This window comes from Xiphophorus maculatus, chromosome 12, assembly GCF_002775205.1.
Source record: "Xiphophorus maculatus strain JP 163 A chromosome 12, X_maculatus-5.0-male, whole genome shotgun sequence".
NCBI lineage: Eukaryota > Metazoa > Chordata > Actinopteri > Cyprinodontiformes > Poeciliidae > Xiphophorus > Xiphophorus maculatus.
Window position 1 is genome coordinate 4,216,458 of NC_036454.1, and position 19,101 is coordinate 4,235,558.

The following is a 19,101-nucleotide window of genomic DNA, read 5'->3' on the forward strand; positions in this document are numbered from 1 at the left end:
CATATTGCAGCTCTGAGGCTGTAGAAGCCATATGTTGTGTGTGGAGGAAAAAGCCACTACTATGCTTGATACGGGAGAATTTTATTTATAGTTTTTTCTGACTTAAATTTAACTCGAGATGACATTAAAAGGTCTTAAAAAGTCTTGAATTTGACTCACTGAAATTTTTATTATGATTTATTTTTCTTCCTGCCTTTCCTTCAACATTTTTAAAGTCTAATCACTTTTTGAAAATGTTGGTGAAACTTACCACAGTCCCTGTTCAGTTATCAGTTTTCAGAGTTACGTTAAATTCCTGACTTTCCCCAACTTTTGTCATCATTAATTTAGCTTCCCTCGTTTTCTTCAGCAAACATCCCTGCCTGTTTCAGATGCTCAGCAGAAAGAGATGGCTCGCTGCTTTGCTCCTGGCCAGCAGTTATCACATTAAAGACAAAAATAGTCCCTGTGTTTCTGCAGAAAGCAATGTAGCATGGCAACAATATTACATTTCTATGGAAACACAACCTTAAACTAGTGTAAGGTTAGGCTGTGATCGCTGCAGATGGTGGAAACCACAGTGGGTATTCTCCATGTTGAAACCTGTTCAGGCGTTTATATTAGTTTATTACTGATTTCTAAAGGAGGGATGATATTTTAGTTTAAACTTATCATTTTATTTGGATGGAGGGATGGATGGACGGACAGAGGGATGGATGGATACTTTAATAAATGGATGGAGAGATGGATGGATGGATACATTAAAGGATGGATGGATGGATGGATGGATGGATACTTTAATAAATGGATGGATGGATGGATGGATACTTTAATAAATGGATGGATGGATGGATACTTTAATAAATGGATGGATGGATAGATACCTTAAAGGACAGATGAATGGAGGGATGGATGGATGGATGGATAATCCATTTTCTATAGCAGAACTTTTATCCTTTATCTGTATTAAATCCTGGGGATCCCCGGAGCTTCAGTTCCTGTGTGAAAACAACATCTTACCCCAGTTCAACCAGAAAACGATCATTTTGATTCCTCTCTCAAAGAGAGGCCATCATTCCGACACTCTGAGCTCCTCGTCCTGCGAAAGCAGCGTCACTGTGTACAACGGCGCAGCTTTTAAGAGTAATCTTCATGCTCTGAAAGCAAAGCCAGGAGCTGCATCCTTCTTCATCTTTTGTCAGTTTCACTAAGTGGTCTGTGACTGGCAGATTTCCAGGGGAGAGAAAACTGAAGCCGGGAAAGGGGAGCAGGAGGGCAGTTCATTTGCAACTAAAATCATCTGTAGTGGTATGAAATCAAGAAGGCGACATTTTCAAAACAAACAAAACCCTTGGGAGATAGTTTAAAATTCTGATTTGACTCAAAGATGATGCAGCAAAACTTTATAATGGTAATTCTATGATATTCTTTTAAAATCAGTTTATTATGGAGTGAAACACCTTTTTCTCCCCGTAAGAATAAATAATTAGCTCTTCTAAATATAGTTTTATTCGCACTACATCTGCACTTCGCTCCACTTCAGTCGGGAACTGAAGCAGTGTGAGGAAGCAAATACGTTTGAAAGCAACTTTATTCCCTTATTATGCAGACGGTTTATTAAACAGCTGATGAATATTCTGGGATGGCTGTTTGAGCGACTCGACAGGATTAGTTTATTGGTGGGGAAATGACTACAGTGGCTCAGACGTGAAGGGCTGAATTTCAAATCATCAGTAATGAGTTGGGGTGAATTTTTCTTCTATTTTTTCAAAATAGAAGAGAATTAAAAAAAAAAAAGCTATTAGCTTTTAAAAAAACTAGATCTTTTAGTTTTTTTCTTGTCTTATTGACAGTTTTTACTTCACGCCATTGTTTTTTAGTTTTATTTTTAAGCAATAAGAAGACGCAATGGCGAAACCTGAAACTGCTGCTGCGCTAGTTACTCGACATGTTGTTGCTAGGTAACCATAGAATGAGTGAGTTGCTAGGTAACCGAAGAACAAGCGAGTTATTTAGTTGCCTTTTCTAATCTTCATGCTAGCGTCATTTATGTTTTTATCAAGTTACTTATTTTGTTGTTTTTGCACAGGGTCATGTACGTTTGGATTTCTTGTCTCCCTTAATAATTAACATTTTAATTTAACTAAAATTAATTAAAATGTTGTTAATTTTGTTTTTACTTGTGCTGTCATTAACTAGTATTTAAACTTGTTAGATGTTCTGAAACATGTAAAGTGTAACTAACATCAACTTTGTTTTTTCCTGATTAACTTTCTCCATAGATTTTTTTTAGGTTTCCGAGCGAATCTTTACATTTTTGTGTAAATTTGTTTAGTACCACCTTTGTAATTGACTTTGTAATTCAACGCCTTTAAAATTGTGTTTCTGTCTCTTTAAAAATTGTTCTTCCTGAAACTCCACTTCAGGAAGTGATCACGTCATTCCTCTATTAAAACTGCTGTTTGTAAATATATATATTTTTTACATATTTGTTAAAACTTTCACCATTTTGTGACAGTTTATGAGAGAAATAATCTGTGAAAAGATCGATCTACTCCTCCTCCTCCATGATCTTATTACCACCATCTGAAGAAATACACTGCTCCTGATCAAAAACTACCTATCAGAACCAGAAAGAGGGTGTAAGCGCTGTCAATCAGCCTCCTGTATGCACTGCTGAATATGCTAATGATGGAGAAATGTCTTACAGTTACAGGAAAACTGTTTATCCGGTGTAATCCGTCGTTACGCTAATTAGCCTTAGCATTTATGGCAAGACAGAGGGTGATTGACAGCACTAAGACCCGCCTCCTGGTTCTGATTGGTTGTTCCTAGTTAGCACTGGGAGAAAGCAGAGGAGGTTTTTTTCCAGATTATCTGTCTGATATCATGCAGTCACAACATATTCACAGTTTCAGAAAATACGTAAAAAATATTTTTTTTCTTAAAAGTTACATACTGTAGCTTTAACAACGTTTTTACCAGAAGTAGCTCGTATGTTGACATCAGTAGGTACGCAGTTCTATCAGGTGTTTGCTAATTGGTGCTGGCTAGTCTGAAGGAGCAGACTGGGGTAGCAAAGCAATCTGGTATGTTTTTGATGAGGGAACCAAACTAAAACAGTCGATTTTACATTACACTGCCCCTTTAAAGAATTAAACACTAAACATAACTGACAGGATGAGGGGCTCAAAACGAATTAGCTTTGAAGGACTTTCAAGCTAGACTTAATTATATTGATCTCCATTCAGGTTATAAAGTAGAAAGGAAAAAAAACAGAAACAATCATGATAACAGCAGCAGAACGGCTGAACAGAGAGCTGGAGACCGAGGGGAGGATGAGTTCTTCTGGTGATGACGAATGATGCTCAGCATACTAACAACGCCGCTCCATGAGCGACCCGCCGCTCTGACTTTGGCTGAAAGTCACCATGGAAATCAAGCCTGTGCGCGTCTTTATGTTTGCCTTCCTGCTAAACGTTAGCGAGGGAACTTTGCTTTTATTTTTTAATCTCCTCCTGTTTTATTTTATTACTCACGAGACAGTAATAGTATGAATTTAACTAAAGTGGGATCAGATATTTAATGTTCACTTTAATTCCCCTCAATGGCAGGATGTGCTTCTCTGCTCCGCCTGCCGCTGTGTCTGAGAGCCGTTATTAGCTTCTTTTCTGCTGTTTGCCTTTTCACACAAGTGGTAGTTAAAATTTGCAGCTGGTAGATGAAAGGGTTGAGACAGTTTTATGGCTGAATTGACTGAACCCAGGGGGACCTTTTGTTTTTTGTTTTGCTCATAAGCTGCGGTTATGATTTGTGTTCTTGATGAGAATCTTTTCACATGATGACGGGGAAAGATTTCCTTCCTGGTTCAGAAACAAACCGTCAAAATTAGTGTCTTTGTGTGAATCTTTTAATGCTCAGCCTCCAATAAAACCTCTAAAGCTGGTTGGAAATTAATCCGAATGAATGAATGAATGAATGAATGAATGAATGAATGAATGCTAGCCTGATTTAATAAGTAAATAAGCAAACAAACAAAGAAACCAATAAATGAATGGACCAATAAATTAGTGATCCAATGAATGAGTGAATGAACCAATGGATGAATAAATGAGCAAAACAATGAATGAATGTGTAAAAGAACAAAAGAAAGGAATGTGTGAATGAGCTGATAAACTGAATGGGTGAATGAATAAATGGTCGAAACTTTTTTGATTAAAAAATGAATGAACAAAGGAATGAGTGAACGTGAAAAATAAAGAAATGAATGAACCAATGAATTGAGAGAATGAATGAAAGCTTTCTTGATAAGTGTATGAATGAAACTATGAAGGAATGAACAGATGATGAATGAATAAGGAAAGGAATGAATGAACTTTAAAATTAAATATTCAGAAAAAAGGAATAAGTTCATGAACCAATAAGTGAATGAATGACTGACTGAATGAGCAAACAAATGAACAAATTTACAAACTAATGAAAGAATGAATGAACCAATGGATGAACGAATGAGTAAAAAAAAAATGAGTGAATGTAAATGTAAAAATTGGATTCTTTTCTTCAAATAAGGCAAATGTGCAAAAATCCTTTTAAATTTTTGAGCAGACGATGATTTACGCATCCATTCTTACAAAATGTCTAATTATTTTATGCTTGCTTTATTGTTGCGCAGGTAAAATTTTATTTCAAATTGTTTTAGAAACTATATCATTTTTGTCCCGCAAGTAATTCTGTGACAGAAAGTTTGGACACCCCTGGTTTAGGAACAGAGTTGAGCTACTTATCACAATAAAATCTTTGCAGTCGATTTTATTGTTACAAAATTTAATTAATTTCCGGCCAAATTTGTGTTTTCCTCTGTTTTCAGGATTCAAGGCCGTTTTAAATTGAATTTGGTTTTATTTTTGCCCATCTTTCACAAAGCATGGCGACCAACCAGCTCTGTCTGGAAACATGAGCCGTTTGATCCCACAGCACTGGGGGGTTCAAAGTGTGGCCCGGGGGCCATTTGTGGCACTTGGAATGATTTTTTGCGGCCCACAAATGCAATTCAAAAATGATACAAATTTGGTTGTAAATTTCTAACCATAGAAATTATTAAGTACTACACAAAATATAAATATTTTAATAATCAAGTTTTCATAATAAGCAGAACCGCGTCTATGTAGAGATTTTCACTGAACAGCCGACTTTGAAGCAAACAATTAATTTATTAATCTTGGATATTTTTTTTTTCTGGAAGGAAGTGACTCAAATCTTCTTATAGCTGGATTAATTAGTTATATCAAGCCCAAAAGAATGTGAAAACTAAATTAAATTTCTTTTAATGAAAATGTGCAACATCATTGATTGATTTTATTTAATCTTTCTATTTTTATTTTTACATTTTTTTCCTTTTCAATTTTGATCCACATGACAAGAAGAGTGGAAACCCCTGCCATGGTAGCTGAATGAAATCACTGAAATTGGGTGTAATCTTAACAAATTATTCTTTTTCCAGCCTTTTATTGCCCAGTTTAAATTTAACACAGGTAAAATGTACAAAGAGTTTTTTTTGCAGTCAGTTCCAGAAAAGCAGCTTGTTATTAAACTGTAAACCTATTATTCTGATGATTCCTCTGGGCCAAGTTTTATTCCCAGCACGCGTGTCGTTGTCTGTTTTCGTGCTTTTTATGTCGGCCATATTAGTTTTGTCATATTGATTATGAGTAGAATGAGCTTCAACATTCAGGTTGATTGCCTGAGTCCAAATGCCGAGCATCCAGTGGCCGGAGCGTTGGATGCTAATGGCTTTTTAATGAGGCACAAGTCACATCTCTGTCCACAGGCCACAAAGGAAGAAACATTTTAGACCCTTTTGACCAAAACAGTGGAAAGCTTCATGCTTTTATGAATAATAATCTCCAGTGGAGTAAAAAGAAATTCATAAAAAATGGGCACAAACGATCAACCTCCATTTACAGATGAGACCTTCACTGCAAAAACACAAAATCTTACAAAGTATGTCTATTTTAGTTTTAGTGCAAATATCTTAGTTCACTTGAAATAAAACAAAAGTAACTTTACAGTAAGAAACAGGAGTTCACTTTAAGTCAGTAATTCCTTCATATTTGTGAAGAAATGCTGCTTACATTGGCAGATTATTTCGCTTTTAACGTTGGAAAAATGTTTTGTTATAAGTGAAATAATCTGCCAATAAACCAATGCTTTTTTAAAATCAAAGTTAAGGAATCATTGACTTACAACACGCTCCTGTATTTTGCTGAAAAGTTACTTATGAGTTAGTTTTGCCTTATTTCAAATGGACTAAGATATTCCCACTAGAAAAAACTTGGTTAGATTTTGTGTTTTTGCGCCCATGATTGTTCATATTTGTTGTAGTCGAATATAAATCCTCAGGTTACAATTCAATTAAATAACAAAAGATTTCATCCTTTTACGTGATTATTTAATTATCTATAATTATTCTTCAATTAAGTGCCCCTAACTCCAGATTTTACACATTTATTGTGCATTTTATTGTATTTTTTAAGGTTTTAAATATCATATTTTTATGGACGGTTATGTATATCAGCATGAGATTACCTCATAATTTCCCCTGGTTTAACAAAGTCCCACCTAACCTAATCGTTACAAATCACCTTTTTCTGCTGAAGCTACATCCATCTTGTCTTCTTCTATGGTGTCCAGTTGGACTGATAAAGCAGCATTTAACTGTATTTCTGGTAGAAATTGATGCATAATGTGCATGTGCGTCCTCTGCTCTGGCATATGTGTATCAGCTGGAGTGTGAAAAGTGAAAACTGATAGGAACAGTAGGAGGTGGGAGAGAGAGACGGTGAGCGAGAGGGAGGAGAGGTAGCGCTGGAGATGTTGCGCTTCTGTCAGCTGTGCAACAAGCTGTGATCAGTGGAGCTAATAGGAGGAGGAGGAGGGAAAGAGTAAAAATCATTAAGCAGATAGAGGAGGATGAGAGAAAGAGGGAGCAACAGAGTGAAACAGCGACAGAAAAAAGAGGAGGAGACGTCGTGGTTTGAGCTGGGTGGAAGAGACGCTGAGAGCCGCGATCCAGAAACAGGAGCGTTCAGGACGTGCAGGGAAAGTCACGCCCGTCAACATCCCAGACCTGGAAAACCCGGCAACTTTTCTTCTTTTTCTACATCAACACTTGATGCACGAAAGTCTCCGAATTCATTATGAATCTAAACGGATTATGGATCATCTTGAAGGCTTTTTCCCCAACATTTTTTAAGTAGAAGCGCTGTCGGTCTGTCGGCATTGATGTGGGATTTTAGTGTTTTTATGGAAGCTTGGATCGTTGTGTGAAAGTTTGACTGATTTCAGGTAGGTGTTCTCTCAGAAAATGCATGAAAGAGACTAAAAATAAAGAGCTTCGAGCTTCTTTTGAGCTGGTTAGACGTCAAATAAATTAACATTTTGCTCGATTAGAAAAGTCTGTATCTATTTTGTGTGATCAAAACAAAACACATTTCCTCTCTTTGCCATCTCACTCTCCAATTAAAAAGTAATTTTGTTACGAAACAGAACTTTTCCCCTGTTCCCTTCCAGCCACCTCTTTTTTCACTTCCAAACTATTTTTATTTATATACTGTCCTCTTTCTGCTTCTAATTCCCTCCACCGGCTGCTCTTATTTGGCATTTAGCTTGGAGAAAGAAAAATGGAAACCAAAAATAAAGTCTGTGCAGCCTCTGCAAACTGCTCACTAATCGTGACGCCTCACTCGGTAGCAAGTCGAGGTTTGAGAGCTCAGATATTCACTAGAAGGGTCATAAATTATAATTTAATTAATTAATCATATTAATTGGTACTATTGGCTTTTTGGCTAAATACTTGACCTGTAAGTTTGGACTTTTTTTTGGAGATGCGATGCGAGTCTTGTAGAGGTATTAAAATGTTCTTTTTTGGAAGTGAAGCAGCCTTCAAAATGAAAAAAATAAAATAAAAACTGCTGTCAGGACAGTGGCTTTAAAAATAAAAGTGAGCTGGATCTTTTATTATTAGAAGTGTGGGTCTCCTATAAAAAAGTATGTCTAATACAGCCAATACTTCATGTTTACTTATATTTAGGATGTTTTTTACATGGATAACTGCATTAATGCGGAGTGGAATGGAGGCAATGGGACAGGTTCTGCGTAACTAAAGCAAGCCAAAGTTTGATTAAACTACTCTGGATGTTTGTTGTCCTATTCAATGTGAAATCAAAATTACATGGATGAAAATATGGCCTTCATGCAAGCAAGGAGGTTCAAATATTTCATAATGTAGATGTAGCAACAAGCTAAAATCAGTTAATGGCATGATAAATTAAAATGGGCTGAATGATTTCCAGTTGCATGATTTATCGTTTTTCTCTTTCTACCTAAAAAGTGGTTGACAAAAATCTTCAGTCTGGTTCTTTGGTCTATTATTATATATTATTAAATATTTTGGTATTTGAGATTCTTTGTTATTGCAAAAGTTATGCAATTTATCGTTCAGTAAAATTTGTGACTGTGACAGGACTGTGTGCGTTCTCTCCATGACTTTTAGCTTAATTGGTCTCTTTTTTTGAGGTTAGTGTGTGACTGAATGTCTATGTTGCCATGTCACGGACTGGTGACTCTTCTAGGTTCTACCTCTCCTCTTGCCCAATCTGATAGGCACCAGTGCCCTTTGACCCTGCAAAGATAAGCGACTGCAGACAATGGATGGACAGTTTTATGGTCTTTTCATACTTGGTAGTTTGGTAGATTCGGTTCGATTTGGGAACAAAACTGCAATTTTTTAACATTTTCAGCTGATGTGGTTCTCTTTCAAACTGCAATGTGTCGAACCAAACACTTTGAAAAGCCTGTTCCCCTCCTCGCCTGTGGGGGCGCTGCACCAAGAACCCCTGAAAGAAACAACATGGAAACCTCAGAAGAAGACACTGAGTGCAGCTTCCTTCTTCATAAAATAACTAAAATGGAGTAGTGTCAGATTGAGCAATTCTCTTTTGTCTTTGGTAAGAGAATTGCTAGCGCTACAGTAGTTAGCGCGTTTATTTTGGCCATATTTACCCAGAATGCCCTGTTCTGTGGTCTGCTTTCTGGTTTTAAAATGAAGGATAGATGGAAAATGGATGGATGGATATATTCACAGTAGGATGGATTGATTATAAAATTTCTTACACAACGGGAATTATTCTATCAGTTAGTAATTCTAATAATGTAAAATTAGGTACATTTTAATTTTTAAAAATTATTTAACCTTTTAGAAAATGCTCTGATTTGTATATTGATCTCCAGGATTTGTCTGTATATCTCGTGTGTTTATTTCTGAACGAGGCCTTTGAAACTCGCCTGACCTGAACCAATCACAGCAGCGCTAACTGCAACTGGTCCAAACAGGATTACAATGAGCCCCCATGCTTATCCCAAATAATCACCTGTAATCAGGTCATAGAAAGTGATTCATTACCAGTCATGCTCTGGTGTAAAGTCAAATTCAAAAACACTATAACAACACATTCAACGCAAGGTTGTTTATCATCACAGTATGGATGTAAAGCTCTTCCCGGATTAATTTATTACATCATGTTTTGCCCAGAGTTATTAAAAGTTCACCAGTAATTTAATCAGTTATATTACAAACTATTTGGCTACTTGTGTGTCCAGAAAATAGAAAATTAAAAACCAAGAGTCATCACAAAGCCACTGCATCACAGTTTAGGATGTAGAGGTTTTATCAGAGATTAATGGATTTGGTTTTGGAAACAATATTTAACAGTTGTGTCTGTTAAACCCAGAATCAGCACTATTACTTTATAAAAACGAGACTACTAATGGTCACTTTGCCGATTTACAAGGCATAAAAGCAATTAAAAAGTGAGTTAGACACAGCATTTCCAGATTAACTGCTTGTTTAGATGATAACTCAAATAATTTCAGTCTAAGAAAATACTCTCGACCTCTTCACATTTAGACCGGCGTACAATGAAGACAATCTCCAGCACGTCCACCATTGTTGACATCGCTAATTGTCTGCAGATGTGCGTGAAAAGGCGCCTGATACTGCGAAAGGCCACAACGATTTTCATGCCTTCAATCAAACAATGTGTGCATGAACTATGGAGGGGTGAAAGTCTAAGCTATGCAGGCATTCACTCAATGGACACACTGACATTTATAAGTGCCACATATAGGACACACTCATTTAAAATTCCAGTTTCCACCTGATGCGGACTCAGTAGTAACAAAATGTCAGGAATTTTCTGGCCAAAGTGAAATCTGTCTGCTGGAGCACTATTTAGTTTTAGTTTAGGCTGCTTTTTTCATAAGTCTCAGATATAAAGTATATATACTAGAAGATATAGGCTTGAGACTTTTTAATTTGAAGTAAGCAGGAAGTAGTTCTTTAGTTATTGTTCAGGTGTATGACAGTGTCTCCTGGAAAAGACTTCTTGTTTTGGACAGACGACGACCGGTTAAATAAACATGTTGCATGTTTTGGTGACTTGATTTTCTCTTCATGAAGCAGAAATAAAAAAATACAGAATTTATGAATTGGTAATGGAGCGAATTGAACCAGTAACGGCCAACACAAAGTTTTTTTTAATCTCGTCTCTAGTGTAAATATCAGAGTACATTTGAAATTAGACAAAACTAACTTACAAGTGACTTTTTAGCAAGACTTAGGAGCTTGTTTCAGGTGAATATTTCCTTAATACTGATGAGAAAGTACTGGTTCCACGGGCTGTTTTTTTCACTGGCTTATTATAAGTGAAATATTCTTAATTTCACTTGTAACAAGAACTTTTTCATAAATATTAAGGAATTATTGACTTAAAACAAGCTCTTATATCTTCCTGAAAAGTTACTTATGAATTACTTTTGTCTTATTTCAAGAGATTTGCACTAGAAACTAGATTTTAAAAAGTTTTAAAAAAAAAACTTTGTAAGATGTGTTTTTGCAGGAGAACCTAATGTGTATATAGTTTTTTAGGGTGTTTTCACACCTGATAGTTTTTTTAGACTCTGTTACATTTTCAGCTGTTGTGGTTTGTTTTCCCCGTGTCAAACAAACCAAACTAATAGAAAAACCTGTTCCCCTCCTCGCCTGTGGGGGCGCTGTATCAAAAACCACTAAAGAAAACGACATGAAACTTCTGAGGAAGACACAAAATGTTAACAAAAATGGAGTAGCGCCAAATTTTAGCTGTTGTAGGATTTTTGTTGCATCTTTGGTAAAAAAACAAAACAAAACACAAGCCATTTCTCCTGCTAGCGCTAGTTAGCATGTTTGTTATGATTGCATTTACCCAGAATGCCCTGCACTGTAGTCCACTTACTGCTTTTGGAGCAGTTTTTGGTCCATTTGGCGTTCACATATGCATTCAAACCGTACCATTGTTCACTTCAACCAAACGGAGACCGAGGTTTTAGGCGGACCAGAGTTCACTTCTTTGTTGGTCCACATCAGAGTCCAGTTATGCATTCACACCTCCATAAACAAACCGGACTTTCTAGGCCAACAAGCCATAAATACATGAATGCAGTCAGACTTATAAATAATGGCCTAATAAGAGCAGAAGTACAAGTCTGGTAAAAATATGTCTGGTTTAGTCCAAGCATGACAGGTGGTTAATAGACTGAATGCCTTGAAGGTATATGAAGGAATCGGAGGGAACAGTGGTCACTGTGCGCCGTGTTACCGCAGCGTTAAATGAGTTGAGGGATGGAGGGAGACTAATGTGTCCTGCAGGGACCATTGTCCAAATGATATGGTGGTACAGAACTGAAAAACTTCTCCAAATGTGACAAAAACAAAATAAATTGGCTGTAACTTGGTAAACACTAAGTCATTTTGAATTGTCTGAACACTAGGTGGTACATGTTTAGACTCCAGTTCTAGTCTGGTTTGATGAACTATAAAAGCCAGTATTGTACTCCCATGATATGACCGTCGGTCTTGTCAAGTTTCCACCACTTTTGGTGTGTGTCATGACTATTAGCCATTCTTGCAGTAGTTTGGTGTGGGGATACTTTAGAAAGCATTTTCTGTGCATCCTTAAAAAGTCTTAAATTCATCTTAAGCCTGGGCTTTAAATTTTGCAGTGGGAGGAATATTTAATGTCTTATATTCCACATAGTTTTTTTTCTCTTTTCTTTTCTGTCAGGCAAAAGTTTGAGTCCCTTGCTGACATCTTCATTACTTTCTGTGACTCGAGAGGGCTTAATCTACCCCTAGCTAGCTGCTAATATACACTAGCTAACTAGCTTTCTGGCATCTATCATGATTAAATACAATTTTAGCAACGGTTGTTTATATATTTATCAGGTATATATGTATGTATTTATATATATTTCTGTCTTGATACAGGACTTAAATTTAGTTCATAATGGTCTTAAGAAGGTCTTAAAAAGTCATTTCAGCCTCTAATGTTGTGACATATGCTCAACATTTACTCATATTGTGTGGCACTTGTTAAAACGCCCCTGCTTAATGGCATTATTAAACTATCAGGCATTGGAGCTGGTAATTAAAAATAAGGCTTATTGTGTATAGAATAAATACACGACAGCTTGGCATACCACTGCTAATGATTATTGGGCTGGTCAAATGTCTCCTGCGCACCACACCCTTTGTATCATTGTCAGCCATTCTTGCATTAGTTTGATGTGGAGAGCTTTAGATAGTAGCTTAGATTAGCAATCTGCTAAGAAGAGGAGAAAATCACATCTCCTCGTCTGGGTGAGTAGTTATCACTTTACACTGACTGTACTAAAACGGTTCAATACAAATACATGCATTTCAGCTTAATTATGGAAAAAACAGGAAAATGTTGTCCAAAGAAGATAAACTCAAACTTGGCTCACGGTTAGTAGCAGCAAACGTTTTCACACAATAAAGAAAAAACATGTCTGAATGTATAATGTATATAAAAAATGCAATAAGTTACCAGAAGTCTGACAGATTACGTCTGGAATACTGAAAGATTTCAGTTGGAAACTCATTGTTGGAGAATCCAAAGCCCTGAGATGCTAAGTCGTGGTGTTGACTGCCCTTCTGCTTCAAACATAAAGCGAAAATGACGAAGATTATTGCAAATTGCACAACAATCACAACAAGGAGTCGGCCCCTTTTTCTCGTCTTCCATATACCTGAAGAATAATTTTAAAATCTGAGAGTTTTCCATAATGTCCAATAAATTACAGCAATTAGAAAAACTCAAACAAAACAAAAAGACATGCAATATCAAGAGATTGAGCAATTGCTTCAGGCAGAGATCTCTAAGGCTGTTTATCAGTCGCCTGAAAGGAGGAAACTTTCCATTTAAACCCGAGTTTTTTTCTTCTTCTTTTCTTTTCTGAATTGGCCGAAACAACAAGCAGCATCGTTGTTTGGCATCTCTTAAATGGCTGAGCGAAACCTAAATCAATTAGCCTCAGGAGGCCGCCCATTGTCATTCGCATCGGGTTACCGATGGCAGCCGGCCAGCAGCGGTTCATGCAAGAGGCGCTCATTTAAGGAAACAAGGAGGGAGAGTCTGGTTGGGATGAAGGAGAAGGCAGAGAACGGGCTCATTCGATTTGCTCCGGAAAGTGATTACACTTTCCACTTCCCAACATTCCCGCCGTTCGCTCCGGCACGGCGGCTGCTGAACGCCTCTGCCAACGTTTTCCTCACTGCAGGTTTGTGCAGTGGTGGACAGTAATACGTTTACTTCAGTATTAAACACACTTTTTGAGTTTTTTTTACTATACTGGGAACTTGAGTAACTTTACCATAAAGTATCTTTACTCTTATGTAAATAAAATTTCTGGATTTTCTTCCCACTGAATGAAAAACAAACATGTTTTAAAAATGCACCAGACACAGACACATGCAGCTTTTGTTAAAGTTTCATCAGTTTTTTATTGAAACAAACTGATTTGGGAAAATGTTTGCTGTGTCTGATTTTATTTTATAATGATGTTTATATGGATAATTTTAATTTTGATATTTGAAATACCCAAATTTCCACTTAACTTTATATTTTGGTTAAGGTTTTGACCAGTTTCTCAGTACTTGTGAATATTTTTTATTCTAGTAATCTTTTGGACAGCCTCCTTGTACTTGAGTAAAATTTTTGGGTACTTGACCCACCTCTGAGAAATTAAAAATACTCAGATATTCAGAAGTACAAGTAATATTTTCAAATATGAGTACATTGCTGTAGTTTTCTGACATTAACGTTTAGAACCGCTCCGTTACAAAAACTCTACACCATCTGTGAAAATAAAGCATAAAAAAACAATATAAAAAAAATTACATTTTCATTATTTTTAGTTTCTCCACTTGAGTTTCTCCAAATGTCTCCATTGCCGAGTTTGAATGAAAGCAGCAGCTTTGCTAGAAACACTTAACGACAATGCCGTAATTCCAAAGTACAGTACTCAAGTAAATGTACTTGAGTACATGACATTTCGATGAGTAAATGTCATCGAAATTCCTTTTTGGATCAAAAACAGCCCGTCGAAAAAGTATGGTATAACTGGACTGCAGCTCAATCAGGTACAATCAGGAACAACTTTTCTTTGTTCATCCCAAAGAAAAGTTGTTACTTCCACATCACACCCAATTGGTGCAGTTAGGTGTGATATTTATAGAAATAGGACGTTCTTATTGTACTTATAAGCAGATTGTGTTTGAAAAATGACTGAACGGAGGTGGAGTGGTGATGGTAAATCAATTACAGTGATGTGATGGAGAATTAGGCTAATGAAGGTGACAGCAATCCCAACGCCCCACTCAGCCATGACTCAATCCACTCGGTGTTTTACTGCAGCCACTCTTCAGGGATAATGCCTGCTCTTCAGGATAACTTAAGGTTGTTCTCCTTTCAAAGACAAGATCCCGTTAAAGTGGTGCTTTGATCATCTGCCTGCATTAACTTTGTACTTGAATACTCATGACTTTGTTTTTAAAATTAACACGTTTGAATTTATGTTGCCGAACACCAAGGTGAGGCTTTAGGACCCTTGAAATGAATTTCTCAGATAGACGTTATATAAAACATAAATTTGGCAGGAAGCTTGTTTGAACTGATGTGATGTGCATGACGCCACATTAGACTGAATTCAGTGTCACTTTCACTTATGAAATACATATTAATCAGTAATTCCAGTTTTCTATGGAAGTTCATACAAGATAAATCAAATCCTCGCTTTTTTCATGAAACTGGGTTTAAGTGATGCTAACTCCCACCTACAGGTGGCGGTATTTCTTATTTCTGGGAAAGTCAGGTTTATTTTTATAGTACATTTCAGCAACAAGGCATTTAACAGTGCTTTACACCATAAAAACAACAGAGTAACCACATACGAGCCAAGCAATACACATTACATTTTGTCAAATATCATAATCAAATATACATCAAATGTATTGATCAATGTTCCAGTTCTTATAAATTAAAATAAGTTCTAAACATGTGAGGTATTAGCCTTGGTTTAAAATAACTCAGTGTTTCGGTTGTTTTGCAGTTTTCTGGACGTTTGTTCCAGATTTGTGGCGCGTAGACGCTGAATGCTGCTTCTTATGTTTGGTTCTGGTTCTGGAGCTGCAGAACCAGAACCAAATGCTTATGTTTCCTTGAACAAGTTACAATAGTTATAAAAACATGTTCATTGCATTTTTTTTTTGCATAAAATCATTCTGAAATAATGGGATTTTAGGATCCAGGATAAATCTGTCCAAATGTCTTAGAACTCAGCTTGGGTTGCCAGGCGACGGGCGGAGCTCTGCTGGGGTTGCTAGGCAACGGGCTGGGGTTACCAGGTGAGGGGTCAGTGGCTGCTGATTTTTGACGTTACATTCGGGAGGTTTTTGAAACGGCTTGTCTTCTTAGCTTGCTAACTGTTTGTGGGACACTTGATCAACCAAGTTAGCATGTTAGCCTGTTAGCATGTGGGATATTCTATCCAAGCACTGTTGAAAGGTTCTGTTTTTGTTAGCCTAGCTCACCTTCGAGTGTTCACCTTTTTTTCCTTTTTGTGTTGTGAAATTCAAACTGAGGCTGTTGGTAAAAATGGCCAAGCGGAGCCACAACCACCATTTGTTAGCCACCGTGTTTCTGAATTGTACTAATTCCGCGTTAGCTTTTGCTGGTAAAGAGAGAAAATAATCTTTGGATCGCTTTTGTCTTCTTCTCTTTACTCAGTAAATTTTACTTCAGTGTCGAACATTTTGTTGTTGGTCTTTGTTTCTGGGCTCTTTCTTTCTTTCCCTCTCAGCCAGCTGCCTGCTATTCTTCTAGCTGTCATTCTTTTCTTCTGAATTAAGCCTTCCCCTAACGGCGGTATTTACTTTTTATCAGGCACTCCTTGTCACTAACATAATTTCATGCTTGTTGCACAAAAAGCAAATATGCACTTTCTGATTTTTGATACTCATAGATACCGTATTTAACTGGCATTTAGCAGAAGTCTGCTGATTGTTATTTTTCTAAGAACAATTGGAAACTTTTACAAAAAATTGAGTGTTGTAATGTTTGCTTTTTATAGCTGCTGCATCTACAATTGTTTTCTATGCCAGCTCATGGTCAAAGTTATAAATGCTTTACTTAAATTATGCATTTAACAAGATAAACCTGGATATAGATTTAAGTTTTGGGCTTTGTGATTAACTGATTTTTTTAAGCTGCTGTTTTGCACGTTTGTACATTTTAATATTCAATTCAGGTTTCTATAAGTTTGTCAAGTTTGTTTTATTAATTTAAATGGATCCACTATGTCATGCAGACACACGGTGCAGTTTGTCATCCACTTTAGATTCTTTATGATTCACAGTCTGGATGCAACCAGGCAAAATTTGTCTGCCTGGCTACAAGAGTGCATTTAAAACGCAGATCAATAAACGTACAGCCTTTTGAAAAGGAAACCTGCTGCGGAGCTTTTACAAGGCTTGGACCAGGCAGAGAGAAAGCCATTATGAAAAAAGGCTTTGACGAAATTGTTGAGCTCAATCTGATTCCTGGAAGGACAATTCTTTATGAATTCATCATTCATCTGGAGTTACAGGCCAAAAACGCTGCTTTGTTTAGCATATTTAAGGTCAGAGCAGAGTCAGTATGTGGGAATTAGAACTGTCACAATAAGTAATAAATCAATTAATCAAATGATGAATTAAAACAAGCTCAATAATTTCTCTTTTTTGCCTCTCTTTCAACCAAAACTGAATAATGAAGTCTGCAGCTTTGGTCTCTTGTAGCCTTTTTTTGAAGGATAATTTTGTTTACAGACTAAATAATTAATTTTATTTGTCGTCTCTGTTGTTTTGTTTATTTATTTTGGATATTTAAAATGTCTTATAGTTATAGTGTTAAACGATCATTTAATTTTAAAGTTGAGAATGTATTCTTCCATTATTATGCCATTATATTACTCAATAATTGTCTCAAAACAAAAATATAATTGTTTATCACAACAACTTCACAGACAACTTATCATCTAGCAAAATTTATTATCAGGACAGGCCTATGAGAAATGATAAATATATTTAAAGAGAAGTTTGTAGTTTATAGAGACAGTAGATGTGTTATTGTAATTTATCAAGTTATACCTTTTTAATTAATTGTGATTTAATAATTTTACTTCCAAGTATGACATCTGTGGAAACTCTTTTATAAATGAGGCAATAGGAGAATATGTGTCTGATAAATCCAGGCTCTCCTGAGGCGCAAAGGGAAGAAACAGATGGTGGGAATGGTGAACTGTAGCCTGACTGTTAAAATTAGCCTCTCACACTCGTGTGAATTATAGAAAAACGCTTTCAAACATTTTCAGACCAGCATCTGATGATGATGATTGTGCTGATGAGGAACAACTTTTAGATTAGAGGGTTAATTTGTAAGAAATCAGCACAAATAAAAAGACAATTTGTGTAACTCACAGTCTGAAGTTAAATTAGACCAAACATGTTTTAGGTTAATTAGAATTACCAAAATAATTTCTATTTGCTAAAAGCAAGAACACTTAGCGAAGTGTTACATATAATTGGTCAGTATCAGGGATATTTATATTTAAAGGGGCAGTGTTATGTAAAATTGACTTTTTAGAGCTTTACATCATAAAGTGATTCCCTCATCATAAACACACCTGGAGTTTTGCTTTGATTCATTCATGCATGTTTGAAAAATCCTTTAATCTCCATGGCAACCATTCAGCTGCGCAAAACGCCTGGGTGGACCTAGCTCCGCCTTCGAGACGCAGCTCCTCCTCAGAGATGCAGCTTCCAAGTTTCCAAGCCCTCCCCAGCTCCTTCAGACTAGCCAGCAGCAGTTAGCAAACACATTATAGGAGCTACTTCTCAGAGCAACGGTGGTAAAAACGTTGCTAAAGGGAGGAGCCATGATGTGATGACTTCCTGAAGGCGGAGTTTCAGAAAGAGCAGGAGTTTTTAAAGAGAAAGAGGCCCAATTTCAAGGCGGTAAATTACAAAGTCAAATTTCTTTTAAGTCATATTTGATATATATAGCATTTTTATAACAATTGGAAGTAATATAATTACTTGATTGTGCTATAAAATGGCACTATGGGCCTGGGAAATGCATGCCGCCGCCTTAATGTGGATGACTTTAAGGTTTCCTTCCACGGGTTTCTCACAATAGTCTGCTGGAGTTCTGGTCCATTTTTCCTGACGGAACTGGTGGAGCTGAGTCCATTTTGCAGCCTGCCACCCTCGGGCATGCCTTTGAGATTGCAGCTTTGTGATGGCCAAAATGTTGGCGTTTTTTTCCTTTAACCAGTTTGTGGCTCAAACAGTTTAAAGACGATTATCCCCGATACTGACCAAATGTTTGTGAACTGCTGAATTTCTGTTACAAAAACATTGCTAAAAAATGTTCTCGCTATGTTTCATGACATTTATCACACATAAATAATTTTGGTAATTCAAACTAACCTAGTACAAGAACAATTTGGTCTGATTTAACTTATGACAGTGAGAAAAAAAGTATTTTTATCCAGTTTATCTAAATATCTGGTCTCAACTGTAGATGGTGCCTCCAAACATGGTTTGTCTTTTTATAATCTGAAATATTTCTCCATTTTTAAGCTCAGTTTAAATTCCAAAAAGTCGTCCTTGTTTCTTCCAGATGCTTT

At 36.5% G+C, this 19,101-nt stretch overlaps 1 protein-coding gene across 3 annotated transcripts in view; it reads left to right on the plus strand.

Moving 5' to 3' along the window:
- The window catches only part of LOC102228331 (protein unc-13 homolog B-like), a 148,554-nt gene that overhangs the window by 59,655 nt on the left and 69,798 nt on the right, over window positions 1–19,101 (plus strand). For 2 of the 3 annotated variants that reach the window (XM_023343563.1, XM_023343564.1), the window contains exon 1: window positions 6,879–7,323. The exons of the other annotated variant lie outside the window; for it this stretch is intronic. The gene's annotated coding sequence lies outside the window, so the exon portion shown is untranslated. Of the gene's footprint in view, window positions 1–6,878; window positions 7,324–19,101 lie in introns of those variants that run through there. 3 annotated transcript variants of the gene reach the window in all.